The sequence below is a fragment of the Triturus cristatus genome, chromosome 7 (genome assembly GCF_964204655.1).
Source record: "Triturus cristatus chromosome 7, aTriCri1.1, whole genome shotgun sequence".
NCBI lineage: Eukaryota > Metazoa > Chordata > Amphibia > Caudata > Salamandridae > Triturus > Triturus cristatus.
The window spans coordinates 1,696,579,596-1,696,603,979 of NC_140590.1; positions in this window are offsets into that span (position 1 = coordinate 1,696,579,596).

Genomic DNA, 24,384 nt, shown 5'->3' on the forward strand with positions numbered 1-24,384 from the left:
TCTTGTTCACTGGCATTCGAGACGAAAGAAGCAGGTGAGTTTGGAACCATTATTTATTCAAATTTAAGTCCCGCCCATGTGGGCGTTATTCAAACCGGCATTCTGGATATAGTAGTTCAGTGGTATGCCGGAAGACTTGGCAGTTCCTCAAAGCAAGTGCGCTGCTGCATTCATCCAAATAAATATAATCCCGATTGGGCGAAAGGTCTGTAATGGCAACGCTGACCACTTCCCAATATATGCCCGTGGCTCAGGCCCCCTCTGTTCCAACGAGTGTCCATGTTGGCGAACACTCAGGATCCGCTCGTAAAGCGGCGGGGCAACTCCGCGACCGGACTGGCCGCATTAAATTCATCACCAAGGTTGCCCATATGGAGTCACCACACACAAAGGGGTTACCGCTCAGGATGCCACAGGTAGCAAGGTGTCTGCATGCCCCCAGCCTTTTCAAGCAAGCCATACGCGTTTCGAGCAATGGAAATGCTCTTGTTCACTGGCATTCGAGACGAAAGAAGCAGGTGAGTTTGGAACCATTATTTATTCAAATTTAAGTCCCGCCCATGTGGGCGTTATTCAAACCGGCATTCTGGATATAGTAGTTCAGTGGTATGCCGGAAGACTTGGCAGTTCCTCAAAGCAAGTGCACTGCTGCATTCATCCAAATAAATATAATCCCGATTGGGCGAAAGGTCTGTAATGGCAACGCTGACCACTTCCCAATATATGCCCGTGGCTCAGGCCCCCTCTGTTCCAACGAGTGTCCATGTTGGCGAACACTCAGGATCCGCTCGTAAAGCGGCGGGGCAACTCCGCGACCGGACTGGCCGCATTAAATTCATCACCAAGGTTGCCCATATGGAGTCACCACACACGAAGGGGTTACCGCTCAGGATGCCACAGGTAGCAAGGTGTCTGCATGCCCCCAGCCTTTTCAAGCAAGCCATACGCGTTTCGAGCAATGGAAATGCTCTTGTTCACTGGCATTCGAGACGAAAGAAGCAGGTGAGTTTGGAACCATTATTTATTCAAATTTAAGTCCCGCCCATGTGGGCGTTATTCAAACCGGCATTCTGGATATAGTAGTTCAGTGGTATGCCGGAAGACTTGGCAGTTCCTCAAAGCAAGTGCGCTGCTGCATTCATCCAAATAAATATAATCCCGATTGGGCGAAAGGTCTGTAATGGCAACGCTGACCACTTCCCAATATATGCCCGTGGCTCAGGCCCCCTCTGTTCCAACGAGTGTCCATGTTGGCGAACACTCAGGATCCGCTCGTAAAGCGGCGGGGCAACTCCGCGACCAGACTGGCCGCATTAAATTCATCACCAAGGTTGCCCATATGGAGTCACCACACACGAAGGGGTTACCGCTCAGGATGCCACAGGTAGCAAGGTGTCTGCATGCCCCCAGCCTTTTCAAGCAAGCCATACGCGTTTCGAGCAATGGAAATGCTCTTGTTCACTGGCATTCGAGACGAAAGAAGCAGGTGAGTTTGGAACCATTATTTATTCAAATTTAAGTCCCGCCCATGTGGGCGTTATTCAAACCGGCATTCTGGATATAGTAGTTCAGTGGTATGCCGGAAGACTTGGCAGTTCCTCAAAGCAAGTGCGCTGCTGCATTCATCCAAATAAATATAATCCCGATTGGGCGAAAGGTCTGTAATGGCAACGCTGACCACTTCCCAATATATGCCCGTGGCTCAGGCCCCCTCTGTTCCAACGAGTGTCCATGTTGGCGAACACTCAGGATCCGCTCGTAAAGCGGCGGGGCAACTCCGCGACCGGACTGGCCGCATTAAATTCATCACCAAGGTTGCCCATATGGAGTCACCACACACGAAGGGGTTACCGCTCAGGATGCCACAGGTAGCAAGGTGTCTGCATGCCCCCAGCCTTTTCAAGCAAGCCATACGCGTTTCGAGCAATGGAAATGCTCTTGTTCACTGGCATTCGAGACGAAAGAAGCAGGTGAGTTTGGAACCCCTTCGTGTGTGGTGACTCCATATGGGCAACCTTGGTGATGAATATATATATATATATATATATATATATATATATATATATATATATATATATATATATATATATATACATATATATATATATATATATATATATACATATATATATATATATATATATATATATGTATATATATATGAAACAACCAACACGTAAAAAGTGTAAAGCGGAGAGCACTCCAAGCAAGTTCCAGGAACAATGTTTTTTATTTATTTATTTATTTTTTATAAAAATACAACAACAACAAAATATATATATATATATATATATATATATATATATATATATATATATATATTACCTACTGGCGGTCGCCAGTAGGTAGTTATAGTTAGGACCCTGTTTCCATAGGAAATCCGCAACATTCTATTTGGAATAACTTTGGCGCCGGTCGACGAATCCTCGCGAATTTCTCAAAATAGGTGGGGCGCTATGCTCCGCTCCTACCCTGAAAGTCTCGGGGGGATTCGTCAAGCGGGGGCTGAGATAAAAGGGGGGTCCCAAAACGCGTTTTTCCCATGCATTTTTCCATAGGACCTTTAGACAGGGCTACAGCCCGAACGGCTGAACAGAATTACTAGAAATTTGGCAGAGAGGTAGTCCTCAGGTCAAGGAAGTGCCTTTTGTAGGTTTGGTGTAAATCTGTTCAGTAGATTCTGAGAAAATAGCCTTTAAATCAATATATATATCTGAGCCAGCTTACGGTACGCTTACCGTAAGCTTACCGTACACGTACGGTGGCGTGCGCGAGCGCGATTCTGATTGGCTGTTAGATCTTAGTAAACATTCGAATCGGCCGAAACCAGGAAGCGGCGGCCGCCATTTTGTGTATTTCACTCCGGTAAAAAAGAGTGATATCTTGAAAAGGGGGCAAGGGAGAGAGTTACAGACCCCCTAACATTTGTAAGGGGGTCAAAGAAGGACAGAAAAGTACAAAGGAAACATTTATTGATTTTAAAAAAAATCACGGGGTACGCGTACGGTAAGCTTACGGTAAGCGTACGGTAAAAAAAAAAACCAAAAAAAAAATGAAATTCAGATTTAAGTGTTTAGATATTAGGGGGCTCTAAAAAGAGCTGTTGTGTTTATTAAGTGATTTTTTTGTGGTACCTACAAGTAAGTACCGATGCAGAGTCTAAGGTTCAAGAGGAAGACTCTGTTCCCTTCATCATTGAAGTGCACACCATCTCCTCTATAAATGTCTTGCATGTCGTAACGCAAGTTGTTGTGGTAAATGGAACCCATACCATAGTCACGGAGGAAAGCAGAAACAGATTTGTTGACGTGCTTTCTTGCTTTGTCAATCTGCGGACAGAAATGATTGGACCAGTTCCATTTTTGCCTTTGGCATATGTTAGAAAACACAAAGGCAGTTTTAGGGAAAAGTGAAAACAGTTGTGCAAAGGTGTCCTTCATAAGCATTTCCAGACCTACCCCAGTCAAAGTGCCTAGGTCATTGCCACCACAGTGCACTATTATGAGGTCAGGGTGTTGGATTTGCATGAAGGATTTCACCAATGGCATCAATTGGTGCCACTTTAACCCTCCCTGACCAATCCATTTAATGTCTACATTTGGCAAAGCAAGGTCTCTCACCATACCTGTTTTCTCTGCAAACTTTTCACTCCAGAAGACATAGCTGTGCCCTACAATCCACACTGTGAACATCTTCAAAGGAGAACTGGATGCACTCAGGAGGTGTCTTTCAGTAGAATGGCAATATGAAAAGAAAGACAGTTTGGAAATGGAGGCATACATATTTTTTTCAAAACAAAAAGAACTGATTGGCTGTTTCATACCATTCTAGAATAAAAACTAGGCTGTATGTGTAAATTAATAGAAGCACGTTTTGTATTGGTAAAAAAAAATGTGTTACCAAAGAACAGTACTATGGATTTGCTGTTAGGTTTGAAAAGTCAAGCACTCTTGCTCTGTGGAATTGAAACATTGTGTGGCGAACTTCTGACCTAACTCCACACAGCAGTGTTCCATGAGCTGTTGCTATGGTAGCAGGCAGAAGTCAAGTTGGGGGAAGGGTACTAGGCAGAAGTCAAGTTGGGGGCAGGGTACTTTTGGAAAAGGGTTGGTTTTCAACCAATAGAAATGTGTGATTACATTTGAAAAAAAGGGGGAAGCACTGAGATTTGAAACTTACATGTATATGTGTGGAAAAATAGAGGGAAAGTTTGCCATTATCTGGTTCTGCTGAGAGGAGAGAGGTGTAGAGAACAGAGATCCTGGCTCTGATAATCTGCTGTTTGAGTGCCACATTTCTTTCACAACTAACTAATTTAAAAGGTGAGGTTAGAGTTTGAGAGGGGATGTATATGGTAAATTAAGAAATGAAAAATAGAAATGTAATTCTTTTTGTTGAAGTTGCGTTTATTATTTTCTGTTTTGGGAGAAATTTAAATGTGAGGAACATGTAAAATAATATGGACTATGTTTTCACGATAAATTAAGGTGTATTGGTATAAAAAATGAATAGTTTAAGGGTTTGAGGTTGGACTCAGTAATGCAAATACATTCAGCATCACTAAGGCTGGTTGCCCTTGGTGGAATGTAGGCAGTCACCCAGGTTACACATGTTGGGAAATATAGGCAGAGATTTATTGTGTACAACTCTGGTAATTTTATATTTGCATTAGTAGGAAAAAGGGGGAGCGATTTTTTGGTGCAGAAGCAGACTCTTAGCACACACCCAGCTCATTTCTATGTATAATCATGCACAGTATTTACAAGCGAGTGGGTTTTGAGGTTTCAGTCTGTAATGCAAAGACATTCAGCATCACTAAGGCTGGTTGCCCTTGCTGGAGTGTAGGCAGTCACCCAGGATACACATGGTGGTGGTCTGAAAAAGCAGTCTGGACATGGGCTTTTTAAAAAAATCTGAAAAGTGGATTCATAATGTGTCAGTCTGTAAAAGTGATTATCACTTGCCAAAAAAAAGAGCAGTAAGTGTGCATTCAAATTGGCAAAGAAATTTCGTTTTGTGACTAATGTGAAAACATGACTCTGTGTGCAAATAGGAATTACAGGCAGAGATTTATTGCGTTTTGCTCTGGTGATTTCACAGTTGCATTAGTAGGAAAAAGGGGGAGCGATTTTTTGGTGCAGAAGCAGACTCTTAGCACACACCCAGCTCCTTTCCATGTATAATCATGCACAGTATTTACAAGCGAGTGGGTTTTGAGGTTTCAGTCTGTAATGCAAAGACATTCAGCATCACTAAGGCTGGTTGCCCTTGCTGGAGTGTAGGCAGTCACCCAGGATACACATGGTGGTGGTCTGAAAAAGCAGTCTGGACATGTGCATTTAAAAAAATCTGAAAAGTGGATTCATAATGTGTCAGTCTGTAAAAGTGATTATCACTTGCCAAAAAAAAAGAGCAGTAAGTGTGCATTCAAATTGGCAAAGAAATTTCGTTTTGTGACTAATGTGAAAACATGACTCTGTGTGCAAATAGGAATTACAGGCAGAGATTTATTGCGTTTTGCTCTGGTGATTTCACAGTTGCATTAGTAGGAAAAAGGGGGAGCGATTTTTTGGTGCAGAAGCAGACTCTTAGCACACACCCAGCTCCTTTCCATGTATAATCATGCACAGTATTTACAAGCGAGTGGGTTTTGAGGTTTCAGTCTGTAATGCAAAGACATTCAGATCACTAAGGCTGGTTGCTCTTGCTGGAGTGTAGGCAGTCACCCAGGATACACATGGTGGTGGTCTGAAAAAGCAGTCTGGACATGGGCTTTTTTAAAAATCTGAAAAGTGGATTCATAATGTGTCAGTCTGTAAAAGTGATTAACACTTGCCAAAAAAAAAGAGCAGTAAGTGTGCATTCAAATTGGCAAAGAAATTTCGTTTTGTGACTAATGTGAAAACATGACTCTGTGTGCAAATAGGAATTACAGTTAGAGATTTATTGCGTTTTGCTCTGGTGATTTCACAGTTGCATTAGTAGGAAAAAGGGGGAGCGATTTTTTGGTGCAGAAGCAGACTCTTAGCACACACCCAGCTCCTTTCCATGTATAATCATGCACAGTATTTACAAGCGAGTGGGTTTTGAGGTTTCAGTCTGTAATGCAAAGACATTCAGCATCACTAAGGCTGGTTGCCCTTGCTGGAGTGTAGGCAGTCACCCAGGATACACATGGTGGTGGTCTGAAAAAGCAGTCTGGACATGTGCATTTAAAAAAATCTGAAAAGTGGATTCTTAATGTGTCAGTCTGTAAAAGTGATTATCACTTGCCAAAAAAAAAGAGCAGTAAGTGTGCATTCAAATTGGCAAAGAAATTTCGTTTTGTGACTAATGTGAAAACATGACTCTGTGTGCAAATAGGAATTACAGGCAGAGATTTATTGCGTTTTGCTCTGGTGATTTCACAGTTGCATTAGTAGGAAAAAGGGGGAGCGATTTTTTGGTGCAGAAGCAGACTCTTAGCACACACCCAGCTCCTTTCCATGTATAATCATGCACAGTATTTACAAGCGAGTGGGTTTTGAGGTTTCAGTCTGTAATGCAAAGACATTCAGCATCACTAAGGCTGGTTGCCCTTGCTGGAGTGTAGGCAGACACCCAGGATACACATGGTGGTGGTCTGAAAAAGCAGTCTGGACATGGGCTTTTTTAAAAATCTGAAAAGTGGATTCATAATGTGTCAGTCTGTAAAAGTGATTATCACTTGCCAAAAAAAAAGAGCAGTAAGTGTGCATTCAAATTGGCAAAGAAATTTCGTTTTGTGACTAATGTGAAAACATGACTCTGTGTGCAAATAGGAATTACAGGCAGAGATTCATTGCGTTTTGCTCTGGTGATTTCACAGTTGCATTAGTAGTAAAAAGGGGGAGCGATTTTTTGGTGCAGAAGCAGACTCTTAGCACACACCCAGCTCCTTTCCATGTATAATCATGCACAGTATTTACAAGCGAGTGGGTTTTGAGGTTTCAGTCTGTAATGCAAAGACATTCAGCATCACTAAGGCTGGTTGCCCTTGCTGGAGTGTAGGCAGTCACCCTGGATACACATGGTGGTGGTCTGAAAAAGCAGTCTGGACATGGGCTTTTTAAAAAAATCTGAAAAGTGGATTCATAATGTGTCAGTCTGTAAAAGTGATTATCACTTGCCAAAAAAAAAGAGCAGTAAGTGTGCATTCAAATTGGCAAAGAAATTTCGTTTTGTGACTAATGTGAAAACATGACTCTGTGTGCAAATAGGAATTACAGGCAGAGATTTATTGTGTTTTGCTCTGGTGATTTCACAGTTGCATTAGTAGGAAAAAGGGGGAGCGATTTTTTGGTGTAGAAGCAGACTCTTAGCACACACCCAGCTCCTTTCCATGTATAATCATGCACAGTATTTACAAGCGAGTGGGTTTTGAGGTTTTAGTCTGTAATGCAAAGACATTCAGCATCACTAAGGCTGGTTGCCCTTGCTGGAGTGTAGGCAGTCACCCAGGATACACATGGTGGTGGTCTGAAAAAGCAGTCTGGACATGTGCATTTAAAAAAATCTGAAAAGTGGATTCATAATGTGTCAGTCTGTAAAAGTGATTATCACTTTCCAAAAAAAAAGAGCAGTAAGTGTGCATTCAAATTGGCAAAGAAATTTCGTTTTGTGACTAATGTGAAAACATGACTCTGTGTGCAAATAGGAATTACAGGCAGAGATTTATTGCGTTTTGCTCTGGTGATTTCACAGTTGCATTAGTAGGAAAAAGGGGGAGCGATTTTTTGGTGCAGAAGCAGACTCTTAGCACACACCCAGCTCCTTTCCATGTATAATCATGCACAGTATTTACAAGCGAGTGGGTTTTGAGGTTTCAGTCTGTAATGCAAAGACATTCAGCATCACTAAGGCTGGTTGCCCTTGCTGGAGTGTAGGCAGTCACCCAGGATACACATGGTGGTGGTCTGAAAAAGCAGTTTGGACATGTGCATTTAAAAAAATCTGACAAGTGGATTCATAATGTGTCAGTCTGTAAAAGTGATTATCACTTGCCAAAAAAAAAGAGCAGTAAGTGTGCATTCAAATTGGCAAAGAAATTTCGTTTTGTGACTATTGTGAAAAGAAATGTAGTAATATATTTAAATAAAATAAAGGAATTTTTTTTTAGTTTTTTCCAGGTATTGCTGAAGAGCAGTGAACAAAATTTAAGATGCCTACAAAATCCAGAGTTCAAAAAACTCACAAAAAAAACCTATATTTGAAGACAACTGGAGGAACAAAGTTAGTAGAAGATGCTCATGTTGGGAAAAAGAAAAAATCTTCCGGTAAGCAGAAAAAACAATTTCTAAAAAATATATTCAAAAGAATGAAAAATGTACAAAATGTCTGTACTGGAAAGAATGTAATGAAAAGAAAAGGACAGGAAAAAATTGAGAATTTAGTTAATGCAAATATACCTTCTGCAACTGAAAAGATTTACATAAATAGAAAAACAGCGTTTAAAGAGATACGTAGAAAAATGTTTCAGAGAAGAGTTATGTCCAATTTGATAAAGGATGTGAAGAAATATAAGCAAAAGAGTAAGTTTTATAAAAGAAAAAAAGAAATTGAAGCCATTGCAGCAAAGGCATTAGAATTAAAAAGGAAACTATTCATTTTAATTTTGAATAGGATGCGTACATTAGACAAAATGGTTAATGTACTGAAATCACATAGCAAAAGGAAAAGAGTAGTGAACAGAACAAACTTTTGTAAAGTGTTTTTAGGAAAGTGGATGCATAGTTCAAGTAGTGAACCTTTTTTTAATGAAGAGAGCTATTTTCAAAGTAATAGTTTGCTGCATGCAGTTGACACCAGAGGTCGTGCTTACGAAGTAAAAAATGGTTGCATAATGGAGAAGGAGATAATGGTTCCAAGAGATGAGGTACAAGTGATGGCGGATGAGGCTATGGGGAGACGTCCTAAAGCCCCAGTGTACACTTGGAATTGTAGTAGTATTTGCACTGTGCGTCAGGAATCTATTGACAAATTTCGTGAGTTTCTAAGAGAATTTAGTAAAAAAAGTATAAAACAGAAGATTAAGGTGCTTCAAAGTCTAGATCCGTGCAGAGTGAGAGAGAATACTGGTTTGCAGGGTCATTCTCTGGCTTGTCTATCTAGGAAAGTGTGTAATAGTGTTTTCCATCATTTTAGGATGTTGGCTGTTCATCATACTGAAATGAGAAAGTTTGTGAGACGGTTGTATTTTGCTAAAAGTCCAGCAATAAAGTTAGATTAATTGAATAGGGCTCTGTTCCGTGGAACGGTATCAGATGTAGAGAAGGTTGTTGATGAAATTCAGTTTTGTTACTTTGGTCCTGAACAAAACAGTGCAGAGAAGGACACAGTAAATGAGGAAGAAGTGGAAGAGAAAGTAGAACCCTCTGTAAGTAAGACATTTAATGATCACATAACAAAATTTGCAATAATCTCTAATGAAAGACCAAATATTACTTGTATTTGTTGCCGCAGAACTCATTATAGAAAACAAACCAGGTATGTTGATCTCTATAGAAAGAGTGAAAATGAAGATAATTATAAGTGGAAGGATTTTGCCACATATATATTTCTTGAAAATTGTTTTGAATTGGGTGAAGTACAGCGTATTTGTAAATACTGTTACAACAAGTTAGAGGAAAATAGAATGCCGACCAGAGCAGTACATAATAATTTAGAATTGGATGCTATTCCTGCTGAACTTTCTGAATTAAATACATATGAGTCTATACTCATTCAATGTGTTCATCCGTTCCAGACCATAGTACGTATGGAGCCCAAAACTGGTAAATTACCTCCTTCTGATTTACTGAGAGGTTTAAAAGGTAGAGTGGTGTATTTGCCCTTGGATTTGAAAAAAAATATGGAAACTATTGATGCGGATACTTTGGAAACTGAACCATTAATTATTCTGGTTAATGGTGTACCTACAAAGAATAAGAAGATTTGGCAGGAGCTGGTAGATGTACGGAAAGTACAAAGAGCAAATTTGTATTTGAAAAAGAATAACAAATGGTATGAATCAATTTATATAGAAGAAGAAGAAGAAGAAGATTTACAAGAAGACACAGAAACACCAACTGGACAAATTGAAAAAGTGGACAAGTCAAAGGAAGAAGAAATTTATGAACATTTTAGCATACATCCTCTTCATTCAAAAGAAGTTATGGGAGACAATATTGATCTCTTTCAGATGAAGAAAGCAAAAGGAAGTCCCGTGAGTGTATGGGAGGAGAGCTTGGAAGCTCGATGTTTTCCCCAGCTGTTTCCTAAAGGAAAAGGAGGACGATACGATGAACGTCCGGAACAGATTCCAGCTTCTGAGTATCGGACTACAAGACTATATGCTGAAGATCCCAGATTTCGACAAAGTATTCCTTATTTGTTCCATCTTTTATTTGAAAGCGACTTGTCTGCACTGTCTTATGCAGTAAATCACATTTTAAAAAGTGGAGTACATTTACAAAATGTGTCTGCTAAGGATTTTATGGAGAAAGTGCAGCACCGAGATGATCATTTGGAAACACAACTGATCAATCTGATGGCTTGTCAGCGTGGGACAAATGAATATTGGTACCGACGCCATGGTGAATTAAAATGCATGTTAAGGAATTTAGGAACACCAACATGGTTCGTTACCCTAAGCTGTGCGGAGTACGCTTGGGATGATTTACTGGATTTTCTACGAGAGGCAAATTCAAACATTAAAAACATCGAATACAAGACAGCAGGAGAACTGTGCTCATTGGATCCGGTTAATGTTTGCAGATATTTCAATCATAGATTTGAGGCTATGATGTCCTTCATCTGCAATAAAAAAAATCCACCTCTTGGAGAAGTAGTAGATTTCTTTTGGAGAAAAGAGTACCAGGCAAGAGGTGCTCCTCATATTCATATGCTGTTGTGGATCAAGGATGCCCCAAAGTTTGGAACAGATACTGATGAAGCAGTGTTATCTTACATTGAAGAATATGCAACATGTGCTATACCAAAAAGCACAGAAGAGAAAAAGTTAAAGGAGCAAGTTTTACGTTTCCAAAGTCATCGGTGTGGAAAATACTGTTGACGGAAATACAAGAGCAAAGATAAATACTACACTAAATGTCGATTTGGATTTCCTAGACCTGTTCTTTCAAATGGAAGAGTAAACAGTTTTATGTCAGCTGTGAGACATACTATCACAAGAAAATCACCTAAGAATACCTACAACCTTAAAAGAAAAGAAGAATCAAAAAATATAAATGACTACAACCCAGTCATTTTATCCATGTGGAACGCTAACATGGATATACAGTATGTAGCTGACAATTCCATTGCTGTTGCTCGATATGTAACATCTTACATTACAAAATCAGAAAAAACAGAATTGAAGGAAATGTGGGAAGAGATTTCTCACGAGAAGACTGTCAGTAAGAAGCTGTACAGTTTCAGTTTGAAGATGTTATCGCATCGAGAAATTGGATCCTACGAATGTTCAGATAGGTTATCTTCTGCAAGTCTCTACTCGAAGTCAAGAAGAATAATTTGGGCAAGTTTAGGCCTTGCAGCAATGAGAAATCGGGTACTAAAATCTGTTGGAGAAATTGAATATTTGGCCGAGAATGACCCAGAAAGTACAGATATTTTGAAATCAAACATGTTGGACACATATTATCCCAAGAGAAGTCAACATCTGGAGAACATGTGTCTCTATGAAGTGCTGCAGAACTACATTTATTCACGGAAAGCCGCAGAAGACATCAACAATGGAAAATATAAAGTCATTGGTGAGGAAGGATGTTTGGTGAAGCAAACAAAAGGAAGTTTGATAAATCACAGGAAGCTGAGTTGCGACACTACTGACAAGAAGGAATTTTACTACTTGGCTCTTTTACAGTTGTTTAAACCATGGTGTACAGAGGATGAACTACTGGGAGAATTTCAAAGCTATGAAGATTCTTTTAATGCTTGCAAAGAGAGCATACAATGCAGTACATTCTCAAGTTATCTGCAAATGTTAAATGAAGAAATTGAACAGGAAACTACAATTGCAGCAGAAATAGCTAGAGACAGTTCTCAGGACAGCCAAAGTTCAGAAACACTCAGTCAAGATCCCCTAGGACAACCAATCGTTGAAAATGAAGCATCCATAGCCATGAATGAAGTGGAAACGGCTATGAATCAAGCTCAAGAAGAATTTATAGACTTACAAAATTTGGAAAGACAACTGAACGAAGAGCAGCAACAAATTTATGAAGAGATCAGAAACAAAATTGATCACGGATTTCTACATGAAAAAAAAGAGTGCTCATGCACATCATTTCATCCAATCAGGATGTATGTAAGCGGACAAGCTGGAACTGGAAAAAGTTTCCTAATTAAAGTCATCAGAAGCTACCTACAGCAAAAAACGGATTCTACTTTGTCTTGTGTGGTTACTGCTCCAACTGGGTTAGCAGCATATAACATAAAAGGAATCACTTTACATCGTTTGCTAATGTTACCAGTGGAGCATGAGAACAAAATACAATACAACAAGCTAACTGGAGAAGCATCCTTGGAAGTTTCAAGAGTCTTGAAGAAGATGCAAGTTCTCATTATTGATGAGGTGAGCATGGTTTCAAACTTAATGCTTGCCTTTGTGCATTTAAGAATGCAGCAAATTCTGAAGACAGACTATGACATGTTATTTGGTGGAAAACACGTCATAGTTTTTGGAGATCTTTTGCAACTTACTCCAGTTAAAGGACAACCAGTGTTTAATACTGTGACACATGAAGACTCAAAGAAGTCATTGGGAAGCATCGGAAATACAAATATTTGGTCCTTCTTTGAGTACAAGGAACTTACTACTAATATGAGGCAAGCAAGCGATGAAGAATATGGAATTATTCTGAAAGATATCAGAATTGGACTACTCACAGAGGTTGGCAAAAAAGCATTACAGAGTCGGCTGCTACATAATTTATTTCCAAAGGAAGAAATAGTTGCAGAGAAGATATACAAGAACATTGCAGAAAAGAAAAGTATCATCTGCTTAATGCCAACTCTACGTGAATGCTCAATATTCAATGAGGAGCTTTTGAAATGGGAAAAGGAAGAGATCAGGAAATTAGAAGCAGTGGACAAAATAGAGGATGGAAGAATTACTGTCACAGTAACAGGCACACTGAAAAATAAATTGGATTCACTAGAGAAGAACATTTCCAAAACAGCTGGATTAGAAAAATATCTATATGTTTGCATGAACTGTAGAGTATTTTTAAGGAGAAATTTGGATGTTGAAAAAGGTTTAGTTAATGGAGCTATGGGAAGAGTTGTGGGTTTTATTAATTATCAGAAAAAAGATGGAATTGAATGTTTAAAAATAAAATTTGATCAGATAGAAGAAGTTAAAGACATTTGTCGTTGTTCAGTTCGTTTCATGCTTGTGAAAGAATTATATGTACGTAGGAAGCAGTTTCCGTTTTCGCTAGCATATGCTGTAACTATTCACAAGTCTCAAGGATTGACTGTAGATTGTGCATTTGTGAACATTGGTTCAACTGTGTTCAAAGAAGGTATGGCATATGTTGCTTTGTCACGAGTGAAAACATTATCAGGTTTATTCATGATAGACTTTGATGACTCAAAAGTTAGTGCTGATACAAATTGTGTAAAGGAGTATAATAGATTAAGAAGAAGCTATGCTCCTCATTTAGGTCAGTATCCTGTGTTGGAGAAACGTGTAGTTTCTCGTAAAAGGAGAAATGAGAATATCTGTGATGAAGATGTACAGAGGAGGAAAAAAAAGAGGAGTGATGTAATTGCAAGCAAAAAGAGTAAGGAAAAAGAAGAACAGGTTGTAGGATGTCATTTTGAAAATAGCTCTGGTGTCAACTGCTACGCAAATGTAGTGCTGAATGTTGCATTTTATCTGGAAAGTTTGCAAGAGCAGATAATAGTAAATCAGGGAAAAAGATTCTGTTCAGAGCTGAGTCTCCTTTTTCAAAAGCTGAGTAATGATAAAACTCAAATAGAAAGTGCTACTGAAATGAGAAAACTTTTAGATGTATGTTCAGGACGAACACAGTTTTCTCAAAATGAACAGCAAGATGCACACGAATTTTTGATGTTTTTTCTTCAGGTACTGGAAGAAGAAGAAGTTGCAATTGATAATTTATTTGGTCTCTCTTATAAATGGGAACATAGTTGTGAAAACTGTTATAATATATGTGGCTCTAATGTTGATAATGAAAGGTTTATTTTTTTGACATTGCCAGAGACTAAAACAGTCACTTTTGCTAAATTAGTTAAAGATGCTAATCATAGCATGCAATGCGGTGAGTGTCAATCTGACATGTTTTCAACATTAATTTTAAAGGAATACGGACAGTATGTAATTTTAATGATGCAACGATGTAGAGCTGATGGTTCAAAATTGGATACTTTAATAAAGAAGTTTACAGGACAGCAATTATCAATTTCAGGAAAAACTTTTGTAACTGTTGCAATAATTTTCCATGAAGGACCTACTGTTACTTCTGGACATTACACAGTTTATCTTAAATGTGAAAAAGGCTGGACACTGTGTAATGATTCCCAATTGGTTTTTAAGCAACGTTTGCCTTTTGATTTAGCAAATTCCTATCTAATCTTCCTGAAACCTAAATTTTAGAGAGACTTGGCAAGATCTGGACAAAACAATTTTACCATTTGATTGGATTACCATTGGAATTTTCAAAAATAAAGATTTTTTAAATTATCATTTGGCCTAATGGAAAGATAACCAATTGTAATGTGGACTTTTTTAATTTTTAATGAAACTTTGGAAAACCAAAAATTTAGAGAAAATCGGTAACATCTGCACAATTTAAATTTTGGAATGTTATTGGAGTGCCATTGGAAATTTATTCAAAAAAGATTTTTTAAATTACTATTTGGCCATGTGGAAAGGTAACCAATTCTATTGTGGACTTAATATATTATTAATAAATCTTTCGGGAACCAATATGTTACAGAGAATCGGTGAGATCTGTACAAATAAAACTTTAGAATTTTATTGGATTACCATTGGAAATTTAATCAAAAAAGAATTTTAAAATTAGTATTTGGCCGAAAGGAAATGGAACCAGATGTATTGTGGAGTTATTTGAGATATAATATTGTGATTATACTTCTGAAACAAAAATATCAGACGGTATTTTAAAGAAATAAGTATTGATATTAGATGATATTTTTTTAGAATATTATGCATTTCTATATTGTTAAGTTTAAGTAAAAAGAGATTCTGGGCTTTTTTAATACAATCTTTGAGATTGTTATTTTTTTTTTGACCGCTGTTAAATGATGAATGCAATTGCTTTCACAATTTATAGTGAAATGCAATATATTCTGAAAACAGCAAAAATAAGGCAAAAATATTTTTTGATAAATATGTAAATATGTGTACTGTATTATAAAATGTTTTAAAAAATATTAATACTTTTTTCTTTTTTTTCAGATTGATATAGAAAATTTTCAAAACCTAGAACCATTTTTAAAGCAATTTTTTTTTAAAACAAATGAATAAATATTTTTTTGAGTGGGTATAGTAAGTCAATAATAATAATTGTAGTCTCTCAAGGACCTTGTAATGTGATAATTGATTTTTAGTGTTTTTAAAAAAAAAAAAAAAAAATTACGCGCACCGTACGCGTACGGTAAAAAAAAAAAAAAAAAAAGTTTTTAAAAACATATATAAAAAATAGATGAAAGGTAAGGTTGGCTCTTAAAAGAGCCGTTGTGTTCATGCAGGGACAGAAGAAAGAAAGATTGGGAATATTAGACGGTACGACAAGTGTGCTGATCTATTTTACTGTTCACTAGGGAAACACTGGTCTCCCTATAAGTAATTAGATCGTGACAATGGGCGCACCGTACTTCAACCCTCGCAAACCGAGGGTTAATTTCCAGAGGGCCAGCAAAAGGAGATGCTCCCCCCACAGATGAAGGGCTCACCTGACCTGCAGAAGAAGGACTCAGCCCTGCAGATGATGGTCCAGGCTGAGCTGCTGTGGATGTGCTTGGTTGACTTACTGAAGGGTTACCTCCAGTAAGTCGAGCATGTGTCCTTTTGTGTACATCCTTGAGGTGCCTCATCATGGTATGATTCCCAAAGGAATACTTCCTGTCAGGATTACCTCTTGAAAGTACACGCTGACACAGCTTGCAAGTCACTAAGGGTGCATTTACCTTTAGCTGGCCTTCAGGAAAAGTAAAATAATCCCATACATAAGAGGTCTTTTGTTTCCTCGCTCTCTGCCTCAAGGTAGTGCTGCTAGTGCTAGCCTCACTCTCAGAAGGGCTCTGCTGTTCTGCCATCGTATCACAAAGACAACCCAGCTCCTTCTCCTAAGGGATCACAAGCAGAAATGAGGGGAATGGGTGTGGTGTAGGAGAGTTCTAGAACTGAAAGTAGTTTCATCCAATCAAAAGTTGTGTTTCATGATCACATGACCTACCGTACGCTTACGGTACGCTTACGGTGCGCTTACGGCAAAAGTACGCATGCGCGTAAAAAAGACACGCGCTTGCGCGCATGCGCATAACAGTCACTACCCGACACTTCCGCGTAACGTGCGCGTGTAGCGTACACGCGTACGCGTCCCACGCGGAGTACTACGGCTACGCAAATTGCGTAACTATACGCAAACAGCGTAGATAAATTACGGGCATTGCGTAAACCGTACGCTTACCGTAAGCTTACGGTATGCGTACTAAAAAATAAATAAAAAAAAAAAAAGGAAAAAATGTATTGCTAATAAATTTTACCTGTTTATTTTATAAAATATTTTTAAAAAAACATATTATTGAATTTTAAAAATTTAACCATTGTCTTAAAAAAAGGATAGAAAATTTAAAAAAAAATATGTTTAAAAAATAGAAGAAAAAAAAAAAATTAGCATTTAAAAAACCTTGCAAATTCACTGAAAAAACCATGGGTTTCACACACGTTATAGTTACGAATTAGCATTTAAAAAACCTTGCAAATTCACTGAAAAAACCATGGGTTTCACACACGTTATAGTTAGGAATTAGCATTTAAAAAACCTTGCAAATTCACTGAAAAAACCATGGGTTTCACACACGTTATAGTTAGGAATTAGCATTTAAAAAACCTTAGAAATTCAATGAAAAAACCAAAGGTTTCACACATGTTATAGTTAGCTGGACATTTCACTCGTAAAAAACCAATGAAATTCCCCCGTTATAGTTAGTTCAGCTAACTATAACTCTCGCGCCCGCAATGCACTGCTGATGACGTCACATATTACATCACTCATGACATGGTCAGTGACATCACTCATGACATCACTGATGACATCTCAAATGACATCACTGATGACATCACTGATGACATCATCCTAGTGATAGAGTGGCAGACCACCTCTGCCCCTAATATAACCTTTGATACACACATTCAAAAATAGAAATTAAAATTTTAAAAACAATGGACATACCAATACCAGTTACAAAAACCTATTCAGTAATTCTAAGATCCACATACACATCCACTCATTCACCAACAGTCCTGTACAGTCACTCATACATGTACTCACTCATCATATGTACTCCTACACGTATACATCCTGTTACACAATGCCACTCATCCATAGAGGTACTCACACACATAGTCACTCATGCTAATAAAGAATCAAACATACATTTACTTGCATATACAGTTATACACACACCGCCACACTTACTTCTACAGAAACGTACACATACTTAGTCTTTTAAACAATCACTTATAAAACACATACTTATTCATACTGGAACTCTTCCAATCTCTCACTCTCACATATACTCGCTTATATGCACCAATTGTCACATATACTAGTTTAAAACATATGTAGTTACTCATAGAGACACTATTGAGACAGTCATTCACTCACTAACACACCCATGCACACACTCATTCACCCATATAGTCCTGCACACATGCTGTCTTCAACACATAAAAAGAGTGAGTCACTCATTCATGCACCTATGCACTACGTAATACCCCCCACCGAACCATACAGACATCAGACACTGATACTCAAAAAACCAAATAATAACCTATATAGACACCCATGTAGCTACTCACCAACCCATGCAGCCACTTATACACAAAGTGAGAGACTGATACAGATATTTACATATTTTAACATTACTCACTAAGCCATGTATTCACTAAGATACACTTAATCAGTCAGTTATACAATCAATTTTTCAAAAACAATTCATCCATTTAGGCACTTATATACCCATTTATTCTTCCATCGACCTTGAGATATACATATATAAAACATATGTAATTTTCTGAAAAACACACATTCTCTGAATGATGTCATCAGTGATGTCATTTGAGATGTCATCAGTGATGTCATGAGTGATGTCACTGACCATGTCATGAGTGATGTAATATGTGACGTCATCAGCAGTGCATTGCGGGCGCGCGAGTTATAGTTAGCTGAACTAACTATAACGGGGGAATTTCATTGGTTTTTTACGAGTGAAATGTCCAGCTAACTATAACATGTGTGAAACCTTTGGTTTTTTCATTGAATTTCTAAGGTTTTTTAAATGCTAATTCCTAACTATAACGTGTGTGAAACCCATGGTTTTTTCAGTGAATATATATATATATATATATATATATATATATATATATATATATGAAAAGTAACTCCTGTTCGTAGCAACAACACAACAGGTATGGCACTCCAAACATGGCTCCTCGCAATTTTATTAAAGATGAATGCTAGTCAACATGTTTTGGTTGCACATCACAACCTCGTTCATGACTTAGAGGCATCCTCAGTTTCTCCATATATATTATGTGACTTTAAAAAAACATAAAAACTGCATATCCATTGAGATTCAATACTTTTCTAGAATATTTTATAGACTTCATATCTTTACAATTATCGCACACTGCACTTTAAATTGCATTTTTGCACATTGTGTATGTATAATCCTAATGTTTTTAAACATCAGATAAACATCTACATCCGGGGCACTATGTGTCCAAATGTAATTGACTGGATGTGCTTCCATTAATTTAAAATGTCTTTTGCAGTACTGTTCTATGAATGTGATGACATTGGTGCGTTACAAACTGTGAGATGTATTTGGATATTTAGTATCGGTACATGTGTACCCTCCTTGCACCATGCACTTTCTTTTGTATTTTGCACATGGCGTCTACATAAGACTATTGTTTTAAAAACAAGAAACAACTGTTTACTACTGTGGCACTATGCACTTGATTACAATTGAATATAAGAGGACCAATGGGTAATTGACCCCCCCCATGTGAATACCTTAACGTGAAAAGAATATAACGTAAGAAAACTATGCTATCAGTCTCCATGTCTTTCTTAGTTAAGGAACAAAAACAATGATAAGTGTTTCAAGCTGGCCATACGTATTAGTATAATGTTCCTTTACCAACCTTCAACTTCAGGAATTTTTTGTAAAAGAGGGAGGATCAACCCAACCTCTTTTATAATCAACTTGCACTTTACACCATGTGACCCGGACGAAGGCCTCTGGCCGAAACGCGTAGGTTGTTTGTTTGTCTCTATATACAGTTACTTTGCATGCTAGACAAGTGAAAACAATGGAAATAAAATAAAAAAAAGTTCTTCTGAAACTACTACCTGTCGTGGACTCGCTGATGTGAGTGCTGCCTTTCTGTGTCCCTAGAAGACTTCGGAGAGATGTGAGTGAGGGGAGTCACAGGAAACCATTCTCCCATATGTATATATATATATATGTATATAAAGTAACTTCTGTTTGTAGCAGCAACACAACCGGCACGGCACTCCAAACGTGGCTTCTGGCAATTTTATTAAAGATGAACGCTAGTCAACGCATTTCGGTTGCACGTCACAACCTCGTTCACGACATAGAGGCATCCTCAGTTTCTCCCTATATATCATGTGACTTTAAAAACACATAAAACTGACAAAGGCTCTTCACAGTAAAAATCACCCCCGTCTTGGAGTGACTGCATATCCATTGAGATTCAATACTTTTCTACAATATTTTCTCCACAGCACTCAACAACTATTGGTTTTAACCTTATGTACATATTATATTTAGAGCTATTTTGTTCATCACAGTTGACCGACATCATGTCATAAATATGCTGAAAATTAATTATCTGCGATAAATTACATGCTAGTGCACCAGTACTATTTCATTTATCCTACATGGGTACCGTAAATCCTAAAGTATTTTGTGCATATTTTCGACAATAAAGTACTTGAATAATCTCATTATTTAAATATAAATACGTATAGAGTGCTTATAGTTCAAAGGCAAATGCCTACGATTAATGCAGTAATTAACAATCAGTATAAAGCAGTGAATAAAGGGGAAAACCTCCTTGTCCTGTTATCTCATACATGGATATGGCATGAAATATTTATAATCTAAAAAAAAAGAACACAATTAAGAGTACTGTATTACTACCTAGTCAGATATATGTGAATAACTCATAAAAGCAAAAAAGAAAAGATGTACATACAGATAAATGTGTAGGATAGGAGTAGGCTACCCTGACAGGTATATAATTCCTCATCAATATTTAAACCGTGGGGTTTCCTGCTATCCAATTCTAGCATAAAGTGGGGCACCAATCTACGCAATTCTTTTTCCCTATACCCTCCTCCTTTCTTTGCGGGCACATGCTCTAAACCAGGGGTACTCACAAACTTTCTCTCGGGGGCCAAATTTAGAGTGTGGTTTGTGGTCGAGGGCTGCACCGGTGGGGGCGGGGTCAGTGGGGGAGGGGGCGGGGCTAGAAAAAAAAGCTGTGACCATGAGCTTGAACACAGGCCCCTGCAGCAGATGCCTTCGTCCACTGAGCCACCAGACCCGGCATGCACATCTCTCTCTCTCTCTCTCTCTCTCTCTCGTTCTCTCTCTCTCTCTCTCTCGTTCTCTCTCGCTCTCTCGCATTCTCTCTCTCTCTCGTGTTCTCTCTCCCTCTCCCTGTCTATCCCTGTCTGTCCCTGCCTCTGTCTGTCCCTGCCTCTGTCTGTCCCTGCCTCTGTCTGTCCCTGCCTCCATCTGTCCCTGCCTCCATATGTCCCTGCCTCTATCTGTCTGTCCCTGTCTCTATCTGTCCGTGCCTCTATCTGTCTCTGCCTCTATCTGTCTCTGCCTCTATCTGTCTCTGCCTCTATCTGTCTCTGTCTGTCAGTCTGTCTCTGCCTTTGTCTGTCTCTGTCTATCTCTGTGCCTCGGGCAGTGCACACGTACTGTATCTACACGTCCCCGTCACCAGCCCAGAGACAGTCCCCCCCACTCCCCCCACTCCCCCCGCTCCCTGTGTAATGTAAAAGCCAGCTGTCACTCCCTGCTGTCCTCTGTCACCTCACCCATCTCTCAGTCCCTACTGCCCTCTGTCAACCTCTGTCCCCTCACCCGGCTGTCACTCCCTGCTGCCCTCTGTTACCTCACCCGGCTGTCACTCCCTGCGTCCCTCTGTCACCTCACTCTCACACCCTGCTGCCCTCCGTCACCTCACCCGTCTCTCAGTCCCTACTGCCCTCTGTCACCTCACCCGGCTGTCAATCCCTGCGTCCCTCCGTCACCTCACCTGGCTCTCACTCCCTGCGTCCCTCTGTCACCTCACCCGGCTGTCACTCCCTGCGTCCCTTTGTCCCCTCACCCGGCTGTCACTCCCTGCTGCCCTCTGTCACCTCACTCACACCCTGCTGCCCTCTGTCACTTCACTGCCACGACACTTGGAATAGGGCCAGGACACTCGAGCATGAGGAATCCATGGCTTGCGGAAGAAACTGATGTCGCGGAGGAACGTTGTCTCGCTACCTTTATAATTGAATTGTAGCCTAATCTTCTATTAAGGGCTTTTATTACTGTACTGGATGGCGGGCTGTGGCACCCATGGAAAAATGCGTAGCCTGTTGGTGCAGGTGGTTCCTGTTGCGCTTTTCATTAATCACTGTATTAGCATACATGCCAACATTTCAGAAGAGCAAAGTGGGAGATTCTTTTTTAAAAATCGGGAGAATGGGGCCTTGAATCGGGTTACTGTCATGTATGGGCTTTGGAAGTGTGCTGCTGCAGGATCGGACATTTGGAACGCAAAATGCATGTTTTTGTCTTACCTTTCAGAAGCATGGAGGCAGTGGCAGGCAGAGAGAGGGTGATGCAAGTGTTGTGCACTCACTGGCCTGGCAGGTTGCTGCTGGCAGTGCATATACCACCCACCCCCCACCTGTGTGGCAGCCCAGGCGCACACACACAGCCGCCCACAGTACTTCACAGGTCTTTAAAAGACCATTCGTTTGTTAATGGGGCTTTGTTGTATTTCACCTCTCAGCGCCCCCGCAGCTCCGCTCTTACCATCACTGGAATTGCCGGCCCCCTCTCGGAGTCCGGGCTGCTGCAACGGCGGTGTTTGGTGGAGGCCCGCGGGCCGTACTATGAGGACCCCTGCTCTAAACAGTTGTATGTCAATTCGGTTGGGTTACTTTGATGCACTTTCTCAAAGTCCTAAGGTGTTGCAATATATGCTGATGTACTGGAAGCGTAGTGCTCCCCACGTATTGTTTGAGGCAAGGGTGTTCCAACATATACACATCAAAAGAAGTTCTGCATGCTAAATAACCTTTGATTTTGATAGTTTTCTTGAACGGGGTCAGGGTTTTTGTTCTATTTTTGCAGGCTTTACACTTTGACACTTTGCAAAGCCTTCCTTTCATACTAACCATGTCTCTTGGATTGCATAGGTTCAAGATCACTTTTTACTAAACGATCTTTGATGGATTTGGCTTTCTTCAAGGTCATTTGTGGTTGATTTGTTACCTTAGGCCCAAGGATAGGGTCATTTCTAATCAGATGCCAATGTTTAAATAGGATTTTAGGCACTTTCTGATGTTCAGTATTATACGTAGTGATGAACCTATGTGGCATTGATTCTAAATTAAGGGTCTTAGTATGGGTGGGGGCAAACAGAACTGTTTCTATTTTCTGTGTTCGTACTCTATTGGATGCTACCGGTAGGGTCTCATCTGAATATCCTAATCATTGAAAACGATTGATCATTTGCTGCTCTATGGTCTCATAGTCTAAATCTGTACTGCAGATCCTTTTTGCTCTATATAGTTCACCATAAGGAATGCTATTAACTTGAAGGACAGGATAAAAACTTCTAGCATGCAATATTGTGTTCCCCAATGTAGGTTTACAATATAAAGTTGTCTCTAATTTCTCATTACTGACTCGTACTAATACATCCAAGAATTCAATGGAGTTATGGCTTATTTTTCCCTTAAATTTTAAATTGAGGGAATTTTCATTTATTGCAATGATGAACTGATTGGCCTAATCTCCAGTGCCTCGCCAAATCACAAAGCTATCGTCAATATATCTAAGCCATAATTCTATATGTTCATTCCAGCCTTCCAACAGTTGTCCACCGAGCACCTGTTCCTCCCACCAGCCTGTATGCAAATTTGCATAGCTGGGGGGAAAGCAGGTGCCCATAGCTGCCCCCCTGAGCTGCCTAAAGAGCTCATTACTAAAGAGAAAGATATTATTTTCTAAACATAGACTCATCATTTCCAATAACATCTTATTGTGTTCTGTATACTTGATAGGTCACATTCTCAAATAGTATTCAGCGGCTTTCAACCCGTCATGATGTTTAATACTCGTATATAACGTAGACACATCAAGAGTCATTGATAACATGTCTTGCTCCCATTTCTCATCAAAAATTCTGCACAAAAAGTATGTGGTATCACATATAGATGAAGGTAACATGGTCACTGTTGGATTAAAAAAATAATCTATATATTTTCCTACAGGCTTTTTTGTGCTGCAGTGAAGGGTCGTCTCGGGGGATCTGTGGCATTCTTGTGAATTTTAGGTATCAGATAAAATACTGGAAGACTGGGGTGATCTTGCTTTAGAACCTTGTATTCATCCCAATTCAAGAGTTCTTGTTCCTTACAGTATGTCAACCTTTTGAAAAGTAATTATTTCACTCTATTGTACTCATCCATAGTAATTCTTTTGTAGCACTGTCCATCATTGAGAATATGCTTCCTTTAGATAATCATCCTGTCCCCATAGGCCTACATTTCCGCCCTTGTCTGAGGGTTTCACAATGACATCCTTGGCCTCTTTGATTGTATTGATAGTCATAAAGATAGCCTGGTCTTTGTAAGCTGTGTAATTTATTTTCTTGTTTACAGCTGAATGAATGCATTATTTTGAGATCTTTTGTAACACTGGCAACAAATATAGCAATATTATCCATTGGTATCTGTGGTATATATTTCGATTTTGGGCGGAAAGGAGTATTACATCCCACATAGATAATTGCTTTAGTAATATTCTGTGTGTCTTGCA